The 20,854-nt window shown below is 51.8% G+C and overlaps 1 protein-coding gene across 6 annotated transcripts in view; it reads left to right on the top strand.

The window, feature by feature from the left end:
• The window catches only part of LOC126943623 (cytochrome b-c1 complex subunit Rieske, mitochondrial), a 1,156,760-nt gene that overhangs the window by 272,274 nt on the left and 863,632 nt on the right, over positions 1 to 20,854 (top strand). Inside the window, exon 1 of one of the 6 annotated variants that reach the window (XM_050772585.1) lies at positions 14,374 to 14,377. The exons of the other annotated variants lie outside the window; for them this stretch is intronic. The gene's annotated coding sequence lies outside the window, so the exon portion shown is untranslated. Of the gene's footprint in view, positions 1 to 14,373; positions 14,378 to 20,854 lie in introns of those variants that run through there. 6 annotated transcript variants of the gene reach the window in all.

The raw sequence follows: 20,854 nt of genomic DNA on the forward strand, positions 1-20,854 counted from the left end.
CTTCACTCTTTTAATCCTCACAGCAAACACCACCGTGAGGTGAGGACCATCATTACCCCCATCTCACTGCTGGGTAAACTGAGGCTGGCTGGGAGCCTCCTGATGGTTGAGGAGGGGGTGAGAGCTCAGTCCTGCTCCATGTGGCCCTAGCTCATGCCTGGGAGCAGCTGCTGGGTAGTTGGAGAGGAAAGATTTCAGATCAACAGAAGGCAAAAGGCTCCTCTGATTAGAGATACCCCAGTTGATTGCCACCTTGGGGTGCAAGAGAAGACCCTGAAAAATGCGCACAGAAACTGGAAACAGATGTTCGATCTGTGTGGTGCAGCCTCTTGTAAGCAGTCCCATGACTATAAAACCCCACTGCTTGCAAGGGCCTGGAGCTGCCTGTTCCCATGGTGGGAGGCCTGGAGGGTGGGTGTGTGTGGTGTGGGAAGCACAGGAGACAGCCGGGTTCTCCAGCTGCCTTGGAAACCAGAGGCTCAGGTGCTGGTCACCCTGGGCTTCCTGCCCCTAGTGTTGACCACAGAGAGCCCCCTGCCCCACCACCCAGCCCTGTGCATCCCGGCATGCTCAGCCCAAGCTCTCAGGGATCAGGCTTGGCCAGGCCACCAGCTGTGTCATTCACACATGCCCTGAGCAGTTGTCGAACGCCCACAATGGGACAGGCAGAGAGCCATCTGATTTCTGGGCGTGGCTTTTCACACCCTCCCTTGGGAAAGTCAGGCTGGGAGGCCAATGCCTTCATTTTCCAGATGAGGACCCAAGAGAGGCCCAGGAAGAGCAGTGTCTTGGCTCCCAGGGGTTAGGCAGCTCTCCCTACACCCCAGGGCTTAAGACCTAGGCAGGAGTGGTGCATTCTCCATGGGTCTCACGTCCCTCCGTGGCCCAGGGAGGAGCAGGGCAGAGCCCACAAGCCACCAGCAGCTGGGCCCAGCCGGGCCGCATCGTCTCCCCCAGTAGGCACTGGAATTCAATGGCCGATCCCAGGACTGCGTGAACTGCTCAGCCGACCCCAGGACTGCGTGAACACCCCTCCCCTCCGAGGTTAACAGGATAAAGCCTGGGTAAAGGAACTGCTTATTTCCCCCAGCTCGCGAAGAAGCAATTATGCGACTTTCTAACGTGGTTTCAAATATATTTTGCAAACTAGGACTCAGACAAATATTAATGGCAGCAAATTACAGTACTTAGCAGAATTATCACCTAGCAAAGAGGCGCTTTTAATCTATAAAAAATATCAACAAAAGATGTAAATATGAACCCCTCAATGGGTGGTGTATCTTGAAGAAAATATACATCTAATCTCACAGTGTGTTACCTCTAATACCTGGGGAGAAGGTTAACAATTCTGAGACGTTCCCTACAGCTAGAGAATATATTTTGATGTAGATTTGTGGATATCAGAGACTTTAAATCTATTGTATAATCATAGGGCAGGAGGGAGGAGCCCAGTCACCTAATTCTCCGTGATGGGAAGGCGGCCAGTGAGGGCTGTTCAAATGGCTGCAGTTACCTTCCTGAAGCTCAGAGGGCTTCACCAGGAGCCTGAGACCTCCTCTTGAGGAAGCAGCCTACTGAGCCCTGGGCCCGATCGGAGCTGGGGCTGAGCCTCAGAGGCCCGCAGGCCCACTACCCATTGTTGAAGATGGGAAGATGGCGGACCTTGCGGCAGAGAGTACGGGTGGGGACAGGAGACATTGATAACGAAGTAATGAGCCCTGTGAAAGGCAAAACTGCCCACTTCCCTGTGTTACTGGGGGCGAGGGGAGGGGTGGCCAAAACGAGTGAGCTTGGCAGTGCAGACCCCACTGTTGGAAGGACCTGCAGAGGCCCTAGACGACATTGTCACAGGACACTTGGGGCCCCCACACCCCACCCAATGACTTCCTGGGGCCACACTCCAGCATCAAGGCCCTGACAGCCCTCTGGAGACTTCCCTCTCACCCCCTGTGTCTGGGACAGGCCTGGGGCAGATACCCAAAGGGCCTTATCCTTGGCAGCAGACGCAGCCAAGGTGGACAATGATCTTTGGGAGGCTACGAGGGACGGACGATATAATCATGCTGGCCGCACCTCTTCTGTGCCAATCCCCTGTGTCATTGTGTAATCCCTTGGACTCTGGGCCTCCAGCCAAGACTCAGGCCCAAGGGACCCTCACTCTACAGCCCTCCAGTGGGGGCCCCGCAGCCCCATGTGCTATAATCCAGGCACAGCTTAGTAGCCAGGGACCAGCCAGAAGGGCCATGCCATTTGGGTTTAACCCTCTCCTAGGCGTGCCCCCATTAAGCCTCTCCATGCTCTCCCTTTTACAGTCCCATAAGGAAAGTTTAGATAGACTTGAATATCTGTGATTTACATCACCCCAAAAAAGGTATATTGAATATAGGGTTCCTTTTCTTGCAGTACCAAGACCCCTCCCCCTTTATGCATTCTCTGGTTCCTTCCCATTAGGGAGCCTGATTTACTATTCCCTGTATCTGGGACAGCCTCCTTCCTGTCCCTTCTATGCACACACATGTACAACCATGCACACACACACACGCCACTTCACAGGTGACACCCATCAGGTCCTCCTCAACCGCCCCTTCCTAGGGAGTCTCCTGCATCCCCAGCCCCTGCCGGTCCCCGCCCCCAGCTCCATTATCCACATATCTCCCTGGCCCCAGTCCTCCTGGGATTCACCACATATATAATACATGTATCCATGTGGCTCTTAGAAATGGATGTCTGCTTCCCCCACGAGACAGCCAGCCCCAGGAGGGCAAGGACCTGGGGCTTTGTTTGGTTTTTGTTATTTCATTTTGGCTCCCTGGCACCTCTCCAGAGCCTGGCGCTGCTCTGTTGTGATGAGTGTGTAAATGTTGATGCACCTTACGGGGCTTGGCCCGTCCCTCCTCCTGGTTGGATACAACATTTGCTAAGGACGCTCCTGCTCTGGGACTCCGGCATGGAGGCCATCCCCAGAAGCATTCACAGATTCCCACATCTCCATCTTTCCAGTCATCACCCCACACATGGAGAGGACTTTCCAGCAAACCTGCTCTCCATACACATCCTGAATGGCAGCATGCCTTGGGGCTCTTGCAGGCCACCAGCAGGGCCTCATCCTCTCCCACCCGTGTCCCAGCATCCCCTGGAGCTCTCACGGGCCACCAGCAGGGCCTCACCCTCTCCCACTCATGTCCCAGCACACCCTGAGGCTCTCACAGGTCACCAGCAGGGCCTCATCCTCACCCACCCGTGTCCTAGCCTACCCTGGGGTTCTCACGGGTCACCAGCAGGGCCTCACCCTCCTCCCAGTCATGTCTCAACATGCCCTGGAGCTCTCACAGGCCACCAGCAGGACCTCATCCTCTCCCACCCGTGTCCCAGCACACCCTGGGGTTCTCACAGGCCACCAGCAGGACCTCATCCTCTCCCACCCGTGTCTCAGCACACCCTGGGGTTCTCACAGGCCACCAGCAGGACCTCATCCTCTCCCACCCGTGTCCCAGCACTCCGTGGGGCTCTCACAGGTCACCAGCAGGACCTCATCCTCTCCCACCCGTGTCCCAGCACTCCGTGGGGCTCTCACAGGTCACCAGCAGGGCGTCTTCCTCTTCCACTCATGTCCTGGCACACCCTGGGGTTCTCACAGGCCACCGGCAGGACCTCATCTTCTCCCACCCGTGTCCCAGCACACCCTGGGGTTCTCACAGGCCACCAGCAGGACCTCATCCTCTCCCACCCGTGTCCTGGCACACCCTGGGGTTCTCACAGGCCATCAGCAGGACCTCATCTTCTCCCACCCGTGTCCCAGCACACCGTGGGGCTCTCACAGGTCACCAGCAGGACCTCATCCTCTCCCACCCATGTCCCAGCACACCGTAGGGCTCTCACAAGTCACCAGCAGGGCGTCTTCCTCTCCCACTCATGTCCTGGCACACCCTGGGGTTCTCACAGGCCACCGGCAGGACCTCGTCTTCTCCCACCCGTGTCCCAGCACACCCTGGGGTTCTCACAGGCCACCAGCAGGACCTCATCCTCTCCCACCCGTGTCCTGGCACACCCTGGGGTTCTCACAGGCCATCAGCAGGACCTCATCTTCTCCCTCTCGTGTCCCAGCACGCCCTGGGGCTCTCACAGGTCACCAGCAGGACCTCATCTTCTCCCACTCGTGTCCCAGCATGCCCTGGGGCTCTCACAGGCCACCAACAGGACCTCATCCTCTCCCACCTGTAGGGTTCCACAGGCCACCGGCAGGACCTCATCTTCTCCCACCCGTGTCCCAGCACACCCTGGGGTTCTCACAGGCCACCAGCAGGACCTCACCTCCCACCCGTAGCATGGGGGCTCTCACAGGCCACCAACAGGACCTCATCCTCTCCCACCTGTGTCCCAGCACACCCAGGGGTTCTTACGGGTCACCAGTAGGGCCTCACGCCGTCCTACCCATGTCCCAGCACACCCTGGACTCTCACAGGTCACCAGTAGGGCCTCACTCTCTCCCACCGGTTTCCCCAGCATGACCTGGGGTGTCCATAGTCCATTTCTGTCATGGAACCTGGGGTCAAAGTCACTTGTAGGGGTCCCACTGCCCATCTGCCCCGTGGGTTGGCATGTCTATAGTTCAGTGGAGGCTAGCCATAAAACCACACCAGCAAGAGAGCTACTTAAACAGTTATGACTGTTATTTCTCAAAAACAGTTATTCCTCATAGCTAATTTGTTCTGCAGCCCATAAAATGTATCTGGCTTGGTTAGTTCTCTTGGTTCACCACCGCCTGTTTTCTACAGGAACATTTATTCAGGTTCTTCAGTACCTTCAGAGGTCTGCAGGAGCTGGGAGGGGTGCAGGAGGCCCAGTAGTCAGCTAAGGTGGACAGGGTAGGGGCTACGCCACTGGGTTTAGGAGAAAACTGCGACCTGGGAGCTGGATGGGGAATTTCTGCCACTCATATGAAACTGGGCCTTCCTACCTGCCATGTGAGCTGCAGCTGTGGAGTAAATGCTTTTTGGATGCTAATCCACTGAGCGCTGAACAGGTCTCAGTTTCCGACTCTGGGACCTTGGGCAAGTCACTTAACCTCTCACGGCTGTCGTTCTCTGGCCAGAAACAGTGCATGGTCTGTCCCCACCTCTCTCACCCGGCTATTTCCAGAATTAATTGGATAATGCTCACAGAGTGCTTTGAGCTTCCAAGAAAGAGGGGTGTCTGCAACACAGGACAATTACTCTAATTATGATTGCCTGGGAACCCGCACACAATTTTACCTTTTAACATTAGCCCTGCACATCATGGGAGAAGAGTCAAGGCCGCTTGTCCCAAAGAGGATGATTTTAAGAAGCTCAATTTACAAAAAAAAAAAGGCAGAGCTTAGAAAACAGAGGCACCTGCCCTCTGCTGACACTCAGAAAAAGTCCCTTCAGCTGGTCCCCACGGAGGGCTACTGGGGTCGTGGCTGGGAGCAGCCAGGCAGGGAAATCGTGGCTCCTTTCCAGAGATGCGGGCTGCGGAGACAGCTCCATGATGAAAGTGGCCACCTCCCTCCTTGGTCCCTAATACGTGTAGGTGTAAGGCTCCCCTCGTCACACCACAGGGTGGGCAAGCTCATCCTAGGACCCAGCTCAGTGTGTCCACCCTGTCAAGCCAGCCATTGTCCCCTTCCAAATTCATGACTCGGCCTGAGTGTGCCATGACATGTGGCTAATTCAGGGCTGGATGCAGGGCCCAGGAAGCCAGGTGACAGCCTATTGGAACTGAGCCGACCAAGCAGTGCAACAGTGGTGGGATCTGGCCCTGCACGGTCATGGGGCTTGGACAAGTCACCGTGTTGATGCAGACAGACAGGAGACAGAAGACATACAGAGGACTGGAAGTGTGAAGCGGTGCAGCCCTGGGAGAGAGTGAGTGACACGCTGTCGAGGGAGGATGGTGCCCTGGAGGCTGGATGGCACCTCCAACCTCGGACTCCTCCGGTAATCCAGGTTCCTCCGATAAACCCCCTATGCCTTGCAACAGAACACCCTTCGCAAGCTGCTTTCAGGTTCAGAGACCCTGCAAGAGTGAGAGAGACCAGGCTGCAGGGTCTGCTCCCAGAGGAGTCTGGAGAACGGGAGGAGTCGGAAGCTGGAGGTGCCTCCCAGCCTCGAGGGAACCGGGTCTCCGTCAACAGCACCTCATCCGCCCTCTCCCAGGGTTCACCGCTTCACCCTCCCAGGTAATTGATTGGACTCAGGGACTTCTCCAACATCTCGGGCCCAATGGTAGCAACAGTGGCCACCATTCACAGGGTGCTTCCTCTGTCTTGGGCACTGGTATGCATTACTTCATCCAAACCCTCACACCAGCCAGGTGAGGGGTGGGCCCCTTTCAAGCCCTATGAGTTCTTGGCCAAGTTACTTCACTTGTCTGGGCTTCCTCTGTTGTACAATGGGGATAATACCACTCTTTAGCAGAGATTTTGTGAAAATTAAATAAAAGAGCATAAAGTATTTTGTCAACTGTGAAGTTCTATGTCCATGTGAGCTCTTGGTCTTGACATTTCCTGGCTTTGCTGGCACGTTAGTCTTTCTTTGGGAAGCCAAGAGACAGATGTTGCCAGCGTGGCCCCCAGATTCTGAGTTCCCTGGAACTGAGGCGGGAATCCACCACCGGGAGTGTTGCCTCCCATGGCTCCTTGTCTACACCCCCTCTTAGTCTCATCTGGTCAGACCTAGATCTCCAGGGATCTACACTTAGAACCAGGGCAGGGGGAGAAGGGTCTCAGGAAAGGAATCAACAGCACGGTCGGCCCTTACTGAAGTGGAGATTGCTGTGTTGTTCATGAAAACAGGTGCCATCACCTGGGGCTCCTCCCAGGAGGCGCCCAGACCAGCATGTCTGGCTGGGGTGACCAGCTCTGGCAGCCGTGCAGAGACAAGGGCACCCAAGGGCATTTCTGCACACCAGGACTCTCAGATTTGCTATGGCTGAAACCCATCCATTCCGAAATCTGAAAGAAAGGCACTTAGTTCAAGCCGGAGAGTTTGTTTGACGAACCAAGAAACATTTGTCAAGCTCCCAGCCAAGCTCTGTGGAGGACCAAGACTCATGCTCTGTGCTGGGGGCACCAAGCGGGGAGAAAGAGGGGGAAAGTCGAAGCTCCAAACTTGGGGAAACCCGGAATGCGCAGAGGAGGCCGAGAGAACATCCTCACCTCCCTCGAGGCCGGGACAGGCTGAGATTGGTGGGGGCTGGGTGGGCAGAGAAAGCTTCTAGGGAAGAGTAGGATGAGCCGGAGGAAGGAAGGCTGGTTAGAAGCAAAGAAGCGGCCGGGCGCGGTGGCTCAAGCCTGTAATCCCAGCACTTTGGGAGGCCGAGACGGGCGGATCACGAGGTCAGGAGATGGAGACCATCCTGGCTAACACAATGAAACCCCGTCTCCACTAAAAATACAAAAAATTAGCCGGGCGTGGTGGCGGCGCCTGTAGTCCCAGCTACTCGGGAGGCTGAGGCAGGAGAATGGCGGGAACCCGGGAGGCGGAGCTTGCAGTGAGCCGAGATCGCGCCACTGCACTCCAGTCTGCACAGAGCGAGACTCCGCCTCAAAAAAAAAAAAAAAAAAAGGAAGAAGCAAAGAAGCCGCCTCTACCAGGCCAGGCACTCACAGGAGCACAGGCGACAGATCCCGCTGCCCATCTTACCCCACTGTCGTGCGGTGTGATGGGCAGGCCAGCTTTGCTCTCCTGAGGCCATGGGCAAACCACTGAACATTTCAGTGTACTATCACTTCCTAAGCAATAAAGCGGCGTCACAGGGCTGTGGGGGAAGAGCGTCTCATCGTTACGCTGTTTTATGACTGGCAACTAATACTTAATGAATGCCAAGCACACAGCGCTGAGTGCTTTACGCAAGTTACCTAAGTGGACCTTCCTCACTTGGAGACCGAGACCCGTCCTATTGCCACTTTAGAGAAGGGGAAATTGAAACGTAGGGAGATGGTATTTGACTAAGACAAGTTTATTCTGGGGTCTCCATTTAAACCCCAAGCCTTTGCCTTTAACCAGGCCTATCCCAACGTCCTGCCCATGGCTGGAGTGAGCGTGTCAATCAGCACTGAACAGAAAAATAGAATGCAAACCACAGACATCATGTTTTATTTTCTAGTAATCACATCAAAGAACCAGGTGGAAATAATGTTAACAATGTATTAATTCTTAATTCAATAGATCCAAAATATTATTGAACTTATAATCAACATAGAAAATATTAATGAGGCTGGGTGCCGTGGCTCACACCTGTAATCCCAGCACTTTGGGAGGCTGAGGCAGTTGGATCACTTGAGGTCAGGAGTTCGAGACCAGCCTGGCCAACATGGCAAAACCCCGTCTCTACTAAAGATATGAAAATTAGCTGGGAGTGGTGGTAACACCTGTAATCCCAGCTACTCTGGAGGGTGAGGCAGGAGAATCACTTGAACCCGGGAGGCGGAGGTTGCAGTGAGCTGAGATCATGTCATTGCACTCTAGCCTAGGTGACAGAGCAAGACTACGTCTCAAAAATATATATATATACACACACACACATATACATATATATATGAGATGTTTTACTTTCTTTCTTTTTTTTTTTTTTTTTTTTTTTTTTGAGACGGAGTCTCGCTCTGTCACCCAGGCTGGAGTGCAGTGGCCGGATCTCAGCTCACTGCAAGCTCCGCCTCCCAGGTTTATGCCATTCTCCTGCCTCAGCCTCCCATGTAGCTGGGACTACAGGCGCCCGCCACTTCGCCCAGCTAGTGTTTTGTATTTTTTAGTAGAGACGGGGTTTCACCATGTTAGCCAGGATGGTCTCGATCTCCTGACCTCGTGATCCGCCTGTCTCGGCCTCCCAAAGTGCTGGGATTATAGGCTTGAGCCACTGCGCCCGGCTGTACTTTCTTGTTTTCATACTAAATCTTCAAAATCTGGTGTGAATTTGCACCAACCGCACATATCAGTAGCCACACATGGGTCTTGGTTCCGTATTGGACAGCACTGGTGTCAGTTACCTTCCAAAGCAGGACCCATCTCCTATCATGGATAGGAGATGCCATGAGTGATAGCCAGGATCACAGGCAGAATCCAGGGCTGTCCCAGGCAAACCAGTCCTGTGAGATGCGTAGAGAAACCTGGTTCCCTTTTCCCCATGCCTACATCCCAAAGCATCTTGTGTCCTGCACGCCCTCCTGACAGCACCATCTCGTGGCCCTCCCTCTGCCGCTGTTAATCTTTCCAAAGAACCTGTCTGCACTTTTGCTAATCTCTATTTTATTTGTGCCTGCCCTTGTCCTTATTCCTGTCATCTTTCTCGTTCCTTTAGGTTTGCTCTGTGACTCTTTTTCCAGTTTCTAGGAGCAAACACCTAGTTGGTTTGTTTTCAGCTTTTCTTGTTTCCTGATAAATGGATTTAAAGGCACAGATTTCCCTCTCTCTCTGTTCCACAAATTTGGGCATGTAGCATCCCCAAAATCATGTCATCCTTGATTTTTCTGATTTATTTTATTGTTTCTATTTTCAATATGCTATTTAGCTTCCAAACAGAATTTCTGAGCTATTCTTCTGCTTTTAATTTCTGGTTGTATTTCACTGTGATCAGAGACACGGTATAACCACACAGATTCTTTGCAGTGTAACGAGACCTCCTCTACGGCCCACCGTGTGATCGATTTTGGTAAACATTCTGATGTTGGGTGAGTCCCTTCTCTGAAGAAGCCACTTGCTGCCAGGTTTAGCTTTCTGAAAGCACCAGCTAACTCATGGCGCCCTCTGTTCAAAACCACTGGAGGCGCCCAGCCAAGCCTGGCTCATCTCCAAAGTCAGACCTTGGTCTCAAGGCCTCCCCATGGCCTAGCCCGTCAGCTCCCGGTGACTCCGGGATAAGGACTCCTGCACCTTTGTGAGTCACAGCCTGTCCTTCCCTGTCAGGCCCAGCTGTCACTCTCCTGGGCCTGTCTCAAAGAAACCCCGGGCCAGGAAGGAGCCCCAGAGGTGCTCAGTTCAGCAGAGAGAGCCATTTCCTGTGCATCTGCCAGTGGAAGAAAAACAACAATCACAGTAAGAACATTGGCAACATGGGTGTCTGCAGCCCACGTTATAGCTGAGAACATGTGGAGTGTTGGGTGTGGGGGCTCCCAGGCCAGGGTAACTTGCCCAAGGCTCTGTCTGGCTGCAAAGTTGGGGCCCTAAGCCACTTCATTCAGTGAACACGAGGGCAACAATTGATCCATTTCCTAGAAAGAAAAATCAAGGTAGGTAGGTGATCAGGTTCCAAGAGGAGTCAGTGGAGCTTTGGGATCAGTTGGTTCTCTAGGGACCGCTCCTAACCTTAAAAAACAACTGGCACGGCTGGGCGCGGTGGCTCACACCTGCTATCCCAGCACTTTGGGAGGCCAAGGCAGGTGGATCACCTGAGGTCAGGAGTTCAAGACCAGCCTGCTCAACATGGCAAAACTCTGTCTCTACTAAAAATACAAAAATTAGCTGGGCGTGGTGGTGCATGCCTGTAATCCCAGCTACTCAGGAGGCTGAGGCTGGAGGATTGCTTGAACCCAGGAGGTAGAGGTTGCAGTGAGCCGAGGTCATGCCACTGCACTCCAGCCTGGGCAACAAGAGTGAAACTCCATCTCAAAAAAACAAAAAAACAAAAAAAACTGGCACAACTTGGAAAGCCCTGACTGCTCAAGAAAGCCAGAACTTTATCCCCTGGCACAACACCAGGGAAGCCCACAGCCCTGGGAAGAAGTCAGGTCCGTTTCTACACATTGAGACAGGACTCAAACCACCTCTGCACATCTGAATGCAGAGAGGCAGGCACAGGAAGAAGAAATGGATGGTGAGAGATGTGTGCAGTTTTCTACTGGACTCTGTTTCCCTCCGTCAGGTGCCAGAGGGAGCCCAGAGAATATGGAAAGTTTAACGACAGGCGGGCAGACCCTGACTGGCAGCTTCGTCAATGCAACCCAGATAACGACAAACGCAAACCTCGCCATGGTCCAGACACCTCACTCCGACTTCCTCTCCGTGCCAGCACAGAGCCCGCCAAAGGTCATGGACAAGATAGAATTTGACACAATAAGACTCCACTCCCATGTTAATGCCCCTCCGATCCTGGCCTGCAAAAGTGAAATAATAAATTTAGGAAAACAAGCAGAATGACCCGTCTGGTTGGTTGGTTTTTCTAGATACCATCTACATATTTTAGAAACGTACAACCTTCTAATGGAAATGAATAAACTACTCAACCATAAAGTTGCTATAGAAGATATGCTTGTTCTGATTCGAAAGGGCATCTGCTATCTGCAATATTGATAATACTTTTCAAATTTCATCTGCTTTTGTTTGCATTCTGCGTTGTCTGTTTAAACACACTGGGAATAATAATGAATCCCCGCATTATCTCTACTTTTTCAAGGCCGAACATATAACTTTATCACAAAAATAATTAAAATTCTTTGGCACTCTTGTATCTTTTCCATTAAACGTTATCAACCAGTGACAATAAACTAACATGAGCCCAAGGCTGGCCATGGGCCGCCTTTACAAAGAATGCATTTGTCCCCGGGCGAGAGACATGAATTTTCAGTTTACAGGGTCAGGCGATCCTGAAGTTTTTTACAGTAGGAGACCACAAATCTATACCTCCTGTCCCCTAACGGGGGCTGGCGGCGGCCACAGGGTGCCCCATAAATTCTCAGGCAAGAATACACTTTAATAGGCAAAAAAACCTTGGCAGCTTAATAATTCTGCGTTGCAAATTTAAATATTTTACATATCATTAGACATTAAAAACAAAGATTTATGCTGCTCGTCTCCACGGAGTGAGGACTCCGTCGACTTCACACCCGGCCATGAATCTGCTTGAGGTTCATTAGCTGAACGTCTTCAGCTAAGAAAGCCCGTCGAGTGGGGGCGGCCTCTAAATCACCACTTGTATTTTTCCGCCATCAGGAACCACTTGAGGAGACCCCTCCCCTGGGCAATGCCCCACGCCAGCTCCCTGACCCGCCAACATCCGGGAACCACGGGGTGGTACCCAGCCTCCCCCAGCCAGCAGGAGCCTTAACAGGGGAGCACAAACCCATCTGTCTACAGTACCCCATCACCTATGACACCCTAAGGCCTGGGGAGGGACTCACCTGCCAGGTCACACCGGACAGGGGGAGAGGAGATTTGAGCAGGGGCTGCTGGGTACTTCTTAGAGGCCAATTGACACACAGAACTGGGCCACAAGTTGACAGCCCCAGATGAGGAGGAGGAGAGGGCAGGGACAGGTTGGGCACAGAGAAGTGGAAGAGGAAGAACTTCCCACAGCCACAGGCCCCACCCCTCAGTGGCCAGGGCTGTCCTGTGGCACAGCTTTTGGTGATCATCTGCCCTCTCTTCAGGGGTGTCTCCTTTATACAGCCACACTCATCTCAAAGTCCTACTTCTCCTGCAAGCCGGCTCACAGCCCTCATCCAGAAACGCCTTACCGCCCAATGCAGCCTGTTCCCTCTTGAGTCCTTACTTAGGATTTCCTGAGCAGAACTTGCTCCTCCCCCACACAGCCCAGAAGCCCCTCAGTCCAAGAGGAAGCTCCCCAGCATACGGCCTCTGGCATGGCCAGGTCTGCACCTTCTCCAGTCCCCTGATGCGTAGCAGAGGTGCCTCACCAGCAGCCGGGAGGGAGGAACGCATGAGTTATATCTCTTATTTTCTGTATTTCTGTTGCTTGGACATGTGGAGCCTTGCTGGCCCAGAAGGGACCACCCCTGCCAGAGCCAGCCCGTGCTTAGAGAGGGTAAACAGTTCATTACCAGCAAGGCACTTTCAAATGCAACCCAACTGATCCAGAGCCCACGCTCCAACCACCTCCTCTGCTGGCTCTTGTCCTCCAGGCCACTCTCTACTTGCTCTCATCACCCCAGGGCCAAGTACCAGAGAACCAGGGACGGTCCCTGTGCCCCAGAGCAGCTGAAATGGCACAGACTAGCCCTCCTAGACTTGCTTACCCTCCCTCTCCCATTCCTGCCCATGGAAACCACAATGGAGGCCCTGGCCTGGTGTTCCCCTCTCTCCCTCTGCCTCTAGACCCACCCTGGTGCTGCCCCATATGGCTCTGGGGGTTGTGGCGTGCCCCCTCCTGGTGGGGACTGTGAGTAACAAACCATCTTGTCTGCATCAGTTGTTTCTTGATCCATTGGCCGTATTGTACCTTAAATTTCCTGCTAATATACTGTATTTTAAAACAGAGCATACAGCTGACAGAGGTGGGTATTTACAAGACAGCTCAGTGCTACATAAGCTTTGAAATGCATGTCTTTTGAGAGAACATGAGCTGCCTGGAGCCACAGTCTCTACCACTCCCTCTTTTGTCATACCCACGTCTCTGCTGGGCCTGAAGCTTCACGAGTCTAGGGTCCTAGCTAGGAGACTCCTCCCCTGGTGGCTGGAATGTGACAGGAGGAATGCCCCAGCCTCTGGGGAGGGGGCCCATGGGCTCCTTGCATGGTCACTGCTGGGTGCTGGATCCTGGTGGAGTCAGCTGGGCTGGGGAGGAAGAGAGGGCCGTCTCAATCTGCAGATGCCCTGGACCAAGCTGTGGTGCTTCATTCTGCAGAGTCTGTGAAGGTTTCTGGAGACCTCAGCAAAGCTCAGAAACACCACCAGAGCCAGCCATGCTTGAGAAGCCATCTCCCCAACACTTCCCTCTTCCTCACATGAGCAATCCGAGTTCAAGGGACAGGAAGGGACTGTCACAGAGTTATCCAGCAGTCGTATTCTTCTGGGTACAAGGGGAAGAGTCGCCATGCAAGTACCTCTCTGTTTTCATGTCAAATCCCACTAGCTGACAGTAAGAGAATAAAAAAGGCTCAAGTTCACAAAGCAGAGAGAATGGGAAGGGAGACAACATACAAAAGGGATTTTGACAAAAAGTTGGAGAGATGGTGCAATGGTTTGAATGTGTCTCCTCCAGAATTCCTATGTTGAAGCTTAATTTCATTGTGGTGGTGTTGGGGGATGGGGCCTTTTGTGAAGTGATCAGGGCATTAGAGCTCTGCCCTTGGGATGAGTCCGTGCCTTTTAGAAGGGCTGGAGGGCACTAGCTCAGGCCTTTTTGCTGTTTTCTCTTCTGCCATTAGAGGACAGAGTGATCTTCCCTTCAGGTGGATGTAGCAACAAGGCACCATCCTGGAAGCAGAGACTGGGCCCTCCACAGCCAGTGCCTTGGTCTTGGACTTCCCGGACTCTAGAACTGTGAGAAAATAGATCTCTGTTGTTTATAAATTACCCAGTCTTGGGGATTTTGTTAAAGCAGAACAAACAGACGAAGACAGACGGAAAGTAGATGAGCAGCAGCAACCAAGTGAGTGGGAGCAGCCATGCAGCTGCAGCCGGGGACACTCAGGGACTGGAGGCACCAGGTACGTTTGAGCATGGGGTGTAGACAGAGCTAAAACCAGAGGGCTGGCTGAGAGTCAGAATCACCCCAATAATCTCCCAGCCCTCTGTGGCCAAAAGAGAAGGCCATCAGCCTAGCAGAAAGTGGAGTTCATTCTCTGGAGAAGTTGAGCAGAGGCAGTACCCCCTGATAAAAACGAGATATGTAGAAATGCTTCTTAGGGAACTGTGAGCCCCAGTTTCCCCCCAGGACCCCAGAACTGACCTCCGTGCCCACAGGACATCAGCTGACTTCTCATAGGCAAAAAATGACTGGCCCAAAATAAAGACCAGTGGATGCCATATGTGACAGTTCCCAGGGAAAGGGGCATGCATTGCCTGTCACCCACCACAAGGCCTCAGTCAGCCAGCCCTGCCTGCAGACCTTCTGGTTAATTCCTCCAGCCCTTCATTCCAAGATGGCCACCACGTCTGAGGAAAGCCTCCAATGCAAGAGGCAGAGGCCAAAAGAGCAACTTGTCAGAGTTGCAGGCAATGCAGGGGCAAGAGGAAACACCCACAAAGTCATCATGAACACCCCGGAGAGGGAAGAAAGGACGTGACTCCATGACACAGGAATGGGAGATTGATAAAGAGAACATTTGCTAAAATAAAGAAGAAAGAAAGAAAAAGACTGGGGGACAGTGGCTCACGCCTATAATCCCAGCACTTTGGGATGCCAAGGTTGGCAGATTCACCTGAGGTCAGGAGTTCAAGACCAGCCTGGCCAACATGGTGAAACCACATCTCCATTAAAAATATAAAAATTAGCCAGGTGTGGTGGCGTGCGCCTGTAATCTCAGCTACTCAGGAGGCTGAGGCAGGAGAAACGCTTGAACCCGGGAGGCGGAGATTGCAGTGAGCCGAGATCTCGCCACTGCCCTCCAAGCTGGGCCACAGAGCAAGACTCCATCAGAAAGAAAGAGAGAGGGAGAGAGAGAGAGAGAGAGAGAGAGAGAGAGAGAGAGAGAGAGAGAGAGAGAGAGAAAGAAAGAAAAGAAAGAAAGAAAGAAAGAAAGAAAGAAAGAAAGAAAGAAAGAAAGAGAGAAAGAGAGAAAGAGAGAAAGAGAGAAAAGAGAGAAAGAAAGAAGAAAGAAAGAAAGAAAGAAAGAAAGAAAGAAAGAAAGAAAGAAAGAAAGAAAGAAAGAAAGAAAGAAAGAAAGAAAGAAAGGAAAAGAATTTTAAAAAGTAGAAATAGGAGGACAGAATTTAAAAATAAATCAATAGAGTGGTTGGAAATTAAACTAAAGGAAATCCCCTGCAAAGTAGAACAGAAAGAAAAAAGATAAAAAAGTAAGACAGGAAAGATAAGATCCAAGGAGACAGCAGATAGCAGAGTTAGGATTTCAGATAGAGGACTCATAAGAGTCCCAGAAAGATGTGACTGAGAAAAGTCTGGGTAGGCCGGGCGCGGTGGCTCAAGCCTGTAATCCCAGCACTTTGGGAGGCCGAGACGGGTGGATCACGAGGTCAGGAGATGGAGACCATCCTGGCTAACACGGTGAAACCCCGTCTCTACTAAAAAATACAAAAAACTAGCCGGGCGAGGTGGCTGGCGCCTGTAGTCCCAGCTACTCGGGAGGCTGAGGCAGGAGAATAGCATAAACCCGGGAGGCGGAGCTTGCAGTGAGCTGAGATCCGGCCACTGCACTCCAGTCTGGGCGACAGAGCGAGACTCCGTCTCAAAAAAAAAAAAAAAAAAGAAAAAAAAAAGAAAAGTCTGGGTAGAGCACTTCGAAAGAAATCACTCAAGGAGGCATCCTAAGATTATAGGACATGAGTCTCTAGATAGAAAGAGCCCATCCTTGCAGGCTTTCAGAATGACAGGAATAAGGAGAGGATCTTAAAGCTTCAGAGGACAAAACAGGCCACAGTCAAAAGACTGGGACTAGAAAAGACACTGAGCTTCTCTAAAGCTACCCAGGAATTAAGACAGCCATGGGGTAATTCCTTCAACATTGACAAAATATAATCTTAACCCAGAATTCTAGATCCAACTGAATAGGTTGATCAAGAGGGATGGTGGGCAAATGGCATTTCAAACATGCAAGTCTTTAAAAAGCCATTTTCCAGGCTCCTTTCTTCCAAAAGCCACTGGAGGATGTGCACCACCAAAACAAAGGTGGCAACCGAGAAAGAGGAGGAGGTAGCTTATGGAACACAGAGGTGGCAAAGGCGATTTGCAGGCTGAGATTGAAGGAAGACACCGGGAGAGCAGCTGAACCCCGATTCTTGGGAGCAATTAGCAGACCCAAACACCGTCAGAAGGACATCCTCAGGAGAAAAAAAATAGAAACAGAACACAGCCTAATATGTAGACAATCACGATAAGAGTTCACCGTTCTGGTGAGAAATCTGGCATAAATTACCAATGGTACATTACAAAAATAAACAGCAAAAACAACAACAACAAAAACCCAGGGCAATTAGAACAGCTCGAAGTGTAGAAAGTGGCCCCCCGGGGAGCCAGCATCAGGTCAAGAAGGGTTAAAACAGAGACTGCTTTTTTTCACTCCATGTGTGACATGCTGTTTAAAATTCTGCACCTATATTAGTTGTATGCAAATTAAATATATATAATAAAAGGAAGTATTGCAATCGAGTTGTCTGTTAAAATAGCTCCAGAATAAATTCCCTCTGGTGAACATGCTTCACTGTTGGTGGGGAGAGGGTCCCAGGCTTTAGCCTCTGCAGTGCCTGGCATCGGGTGAGGCAGACACATGTTGTCATGGGACACACACGAAGTGTCTACCTCAGCATGGGATGCCTTGCCCATGTGCAGCTGGGTCAGGGCCATGGGAGATGGCACCTGGCTGGGGAAGAGAGAGCTCCCAAATTCCTCAGGGATGGACACGGCCCCAGACCTGAACTTGGCCCCAGATATTCTTTTGAACCCTCTGTGGGAAGGGCCCACTGGGTCCTGACCACCTTACCTTGGTGAATCCTTCCCAGAGACGCTGGTTCCTGCAGCCTCAGGATCTCTGAAGGTGCTGTAAAAGGTAGGGGAGCCTGCCCTTCCCTCCTGGGAAGGAGAACTTCAGCTGAAGCCAAAAATCTATACTTCTAATATGATGAGGTTGTCCTCCCCGAGAGATGGATTTCTTTCCAATATCCCAGCCAGAAAGCAGGCCGCCTTCCTGTATCAGCACATTCCCACCCTCCTCCCGGCCAAGGGAATGCTGGCCGGGCACTCCTGGGAGCCAGGACCTCCCACTCTGTCCCAGCAGCTCCCTTCAAGCACAGCCCACAGCCAGTCCCCACTGAGCCAGTTCTTACCCATTCTCTCTTCTCCCGAGAGGTGGAAATCACCGTTCCCACCTTGTGGGTGAGAAAGGCTAGGTTCCGAGAAAGGAAGGTGTTACCGCAGGTGGGCACTGGGACAGGATCAGAATGGGCTCGGGCTCACCCTCTGTGGTGCCCCTCCAGGATCAGTGGCCTCAGCAGCCCCTTGGTGCAACAGAGACGTGCGAGGCGAAGTGGGTTCTCTGGCTCCCCATCAGCCCCAGGCAGTGCAGCTAGAAGCCCAGGCTGGGGCTGGGTGGCCACAGGCGTGGGCAATCAGGAGCTATCTGCTGCTGTCCAGGAGCTCCTGACACACAGTGTCTCAAGACAGACGGCCAGGCGTCCCGGCCCCACACTGGAGGCCCGGCCCAACACTCTTTACTCCCCTTCATGCCTCTCCTGAGTGGAAATTTAGCTTCTTGGTTTCTCTGCTTCTTTCCTCCCTCTTTATTTTTTTGCAATCCTTGGGATTTAAAGAAAAGAGATTTTTCTAATTACAAACCACGTTCTCCTCTGGCCCTGGGTGGCAGAGGGGTCATGGGAGGGGCAGAGGCTGGAGAAGTGGAGCAAGGCTTTAAGCAGGAACCAGGGCATCCCAGAGCTGGCCAGCACACACCTTCAGCCCAAAGGTCCCATCCAGATGCTGGAGGAAGCCCTCCTTGTCCCCCTCGGCCCCTGGCCTGGCACCAGTGGCCAAGAGGCCTGTGAACATTGCCCACATGCCACTTGCGGTGGCCCAGGCTCCTCTGGCCTGGAGGCTCTAGGGGGACTGTCAGGGAGGGATGGCCCAGCCTCAGGGGAGCCCCTTTCCAATGGGAAGAGCACAGGCCAGGTTGCACACAGGTGGGCAAGCTGGTCCTCAGGGTCTCCAGAGGCCTGTGAGAGGGTGGTGGTCACGGATGAGTGTGTGTGCTTGTGGGTGGGTAGGAGTGTGCACATGCGAGAGTGTGAGTTGTGAGTGTGAGTATGTCAGAGTGTGTAAGAGCATGTGTAAATGTGTATGAGCATGTGGCAGCAGCCCCATCCCTGCCTGCGATGTCCCATGGCTGACACAACAGGGATGTTACCATCTGGTTGAGAGCTCTGGTGCAGAGCCAGAGCTGCCGCACTGCACAATTCCTGGGGGAGCCCTTCTCATGTTCATCCATGTGAAAGACACTCCTACTGTGGTTCAGTGCACAGCCTGTGCAACTGTACACCACAGCCACACTGAGATCCGCATGCTCACCACTGCCCTCTGCATACATAAAGTAGAGGCTCTCAGGCACCCTGAGGAGCCTGCCCCAACAAAGAGGCCACTGGGATCTTCTCAACAGGCTGAGCCTGCAGGTGAGAGCTTCCCACCCTGCTTCATGAGTCCCAGGGTCTGGCAGGCCAACGGCTACTTCCTTGTTCTGTGGGGACCCAGGGTAGGCTGGATGTGGATTAGCAGGGTACAAGAGACAGCTTTCAGATTAGAGAATAGGAGCAGAGTCATGGTAGCCAGTGTAGACAGATTGGCCATAGACTCCTGGGGCTCAATTTCCTCATCTGATTTTGAGAAACTGGTCTGCAGTGGTCTATCCCTAGGGCCCCCTTCCCTAGAGTTCATCTAGAGTCAGCACCCCTTGTTCCCACTGCACTGAGGAGAGGCAGGGGACTGCCTAGGGTGGGGATAGTGAGGCTTGGGAGGCACAGGCCTGGGCCGGTGGGTTGGGGGTCCTGCCTGGTGCCCTGTGTCAGTGACTGATGTGGGCATCTCAGCCACTTCCTCCATTGCTGACATAACCTCTGTCAGCCCCACATATCCCCTTTCAATAAGGTTGAGATGCACTTGCCCCCAGCATACAAGACCCGCTCCTGGCCTGGAGGGGGCCCCACTGTGGGCTGGGAGGGGGAGCAAGGTACTAGTGGGTCCTGAGACCTGAGCTCCTACATTCCTCCAACTCCAGAGCCCCCATCGTGGGCGTGGGCCAAGGGAGACTCACGTTTCTCATTTCCTGGGTCCCCAAACAGCCCAGCAGCCCCAGGTGGGGACGAGAGGGGCGAGGGAGGGGTTGGCAGAGGAACAGCCGAGCCAGGAGCGGCTCAGGAGCCTGCCAGCCCCACTCACCCCTCCCAGCCCCCCAGATCACAAAGGCCCTGCTTCCCATTTCCTTCCTATTCAACCATGTCTCTCCATTGTCAATAAAAGCCATTTTTAAGGTCAACTATCTTCTTGCATCAACCGCCAACCCCACGCAGTTCCAACGGCACCAGCCCCAGCGCCACATCATGAAATAAAAATTAAATTGTAGTTGGGCTTTTAAATCAACTCAATTAAAATAAAGAGATTCTTGGCTTGATATAGGGAAATATTTGTATTTCCAATTCTATTTGTTAATACATTGACATATGTGCTATTTTTTAAATGTAGCACTAAGTGCACTTTCTGTCAATGCCATAGATTTTTTAATAGACTGAGAAAATGCATTTCATTTCTTCTTATTTTCCTTCAATACATCATTTGGTTCTGCTTTTTTGCCTGCATGAAATTCATTTTCTAATGGAAATATTTGTTTTGTAAATCAAATATGTATTATGCACAAAATGCAAAGCACAAATTAAATTATGTTAATGAAATGAAAGAGATATGAAATGCATATTTCATGGACAAAACATAACCTCAGCAAACAACCATTTCTTGATAAAATCTTTAAACACAATCTCATTCTGTGACAGACATATTGTTAAAGTAGATAGCACCTCATTTAAATGGTTTCCTTTAATATTAGTGCTTAGTATATAATTGTAAATAACTTTTGGGATGAAAAACCAATAATGAAATACTGTCTTTAATAGTTTGCTATTGATGTCAGCATAAAATTTGTCGTAGTTGAATATTGGAAATTGGGAGTGCACAGAAATATTCTCAAAAGCTGTAAATGATTGCATATTTAAATAGAGCTGACTAAGGCAAAGATGTTATAGATATTAGTAATAGGCAGAAAATTATGCTGACCTAACATTATTTGACAAAACCCACTGTTTTAAATTATATATTGGTTACACTTAATGAATAATAGATTTTGTAGGTGTTGTTTCTCTGATCATAATGCTGATGATACGATATGTCGGGGATTTCTTAGTCATCTTTCTGACAATAAACTCAGCCTTAGCTCACAAAGGTCGGGCTA

The sequence above is a fragment of the Macaca thibetana genome, chromosome 19 (assembly GCF_024542745.1).
Source record: "Macaca thibetana thibetana isolate TM-01 chromosome 19, ASM2454274v1, whole genome shotgun sequence".
In the NCBI taxonomy this organism is placed as follows: domain Eukaryota; kingdom Metazoa; phylum Chordata; class Mammalia; order Primates; family Cercopithecidae; genus Macaca; species Macaca thibetana.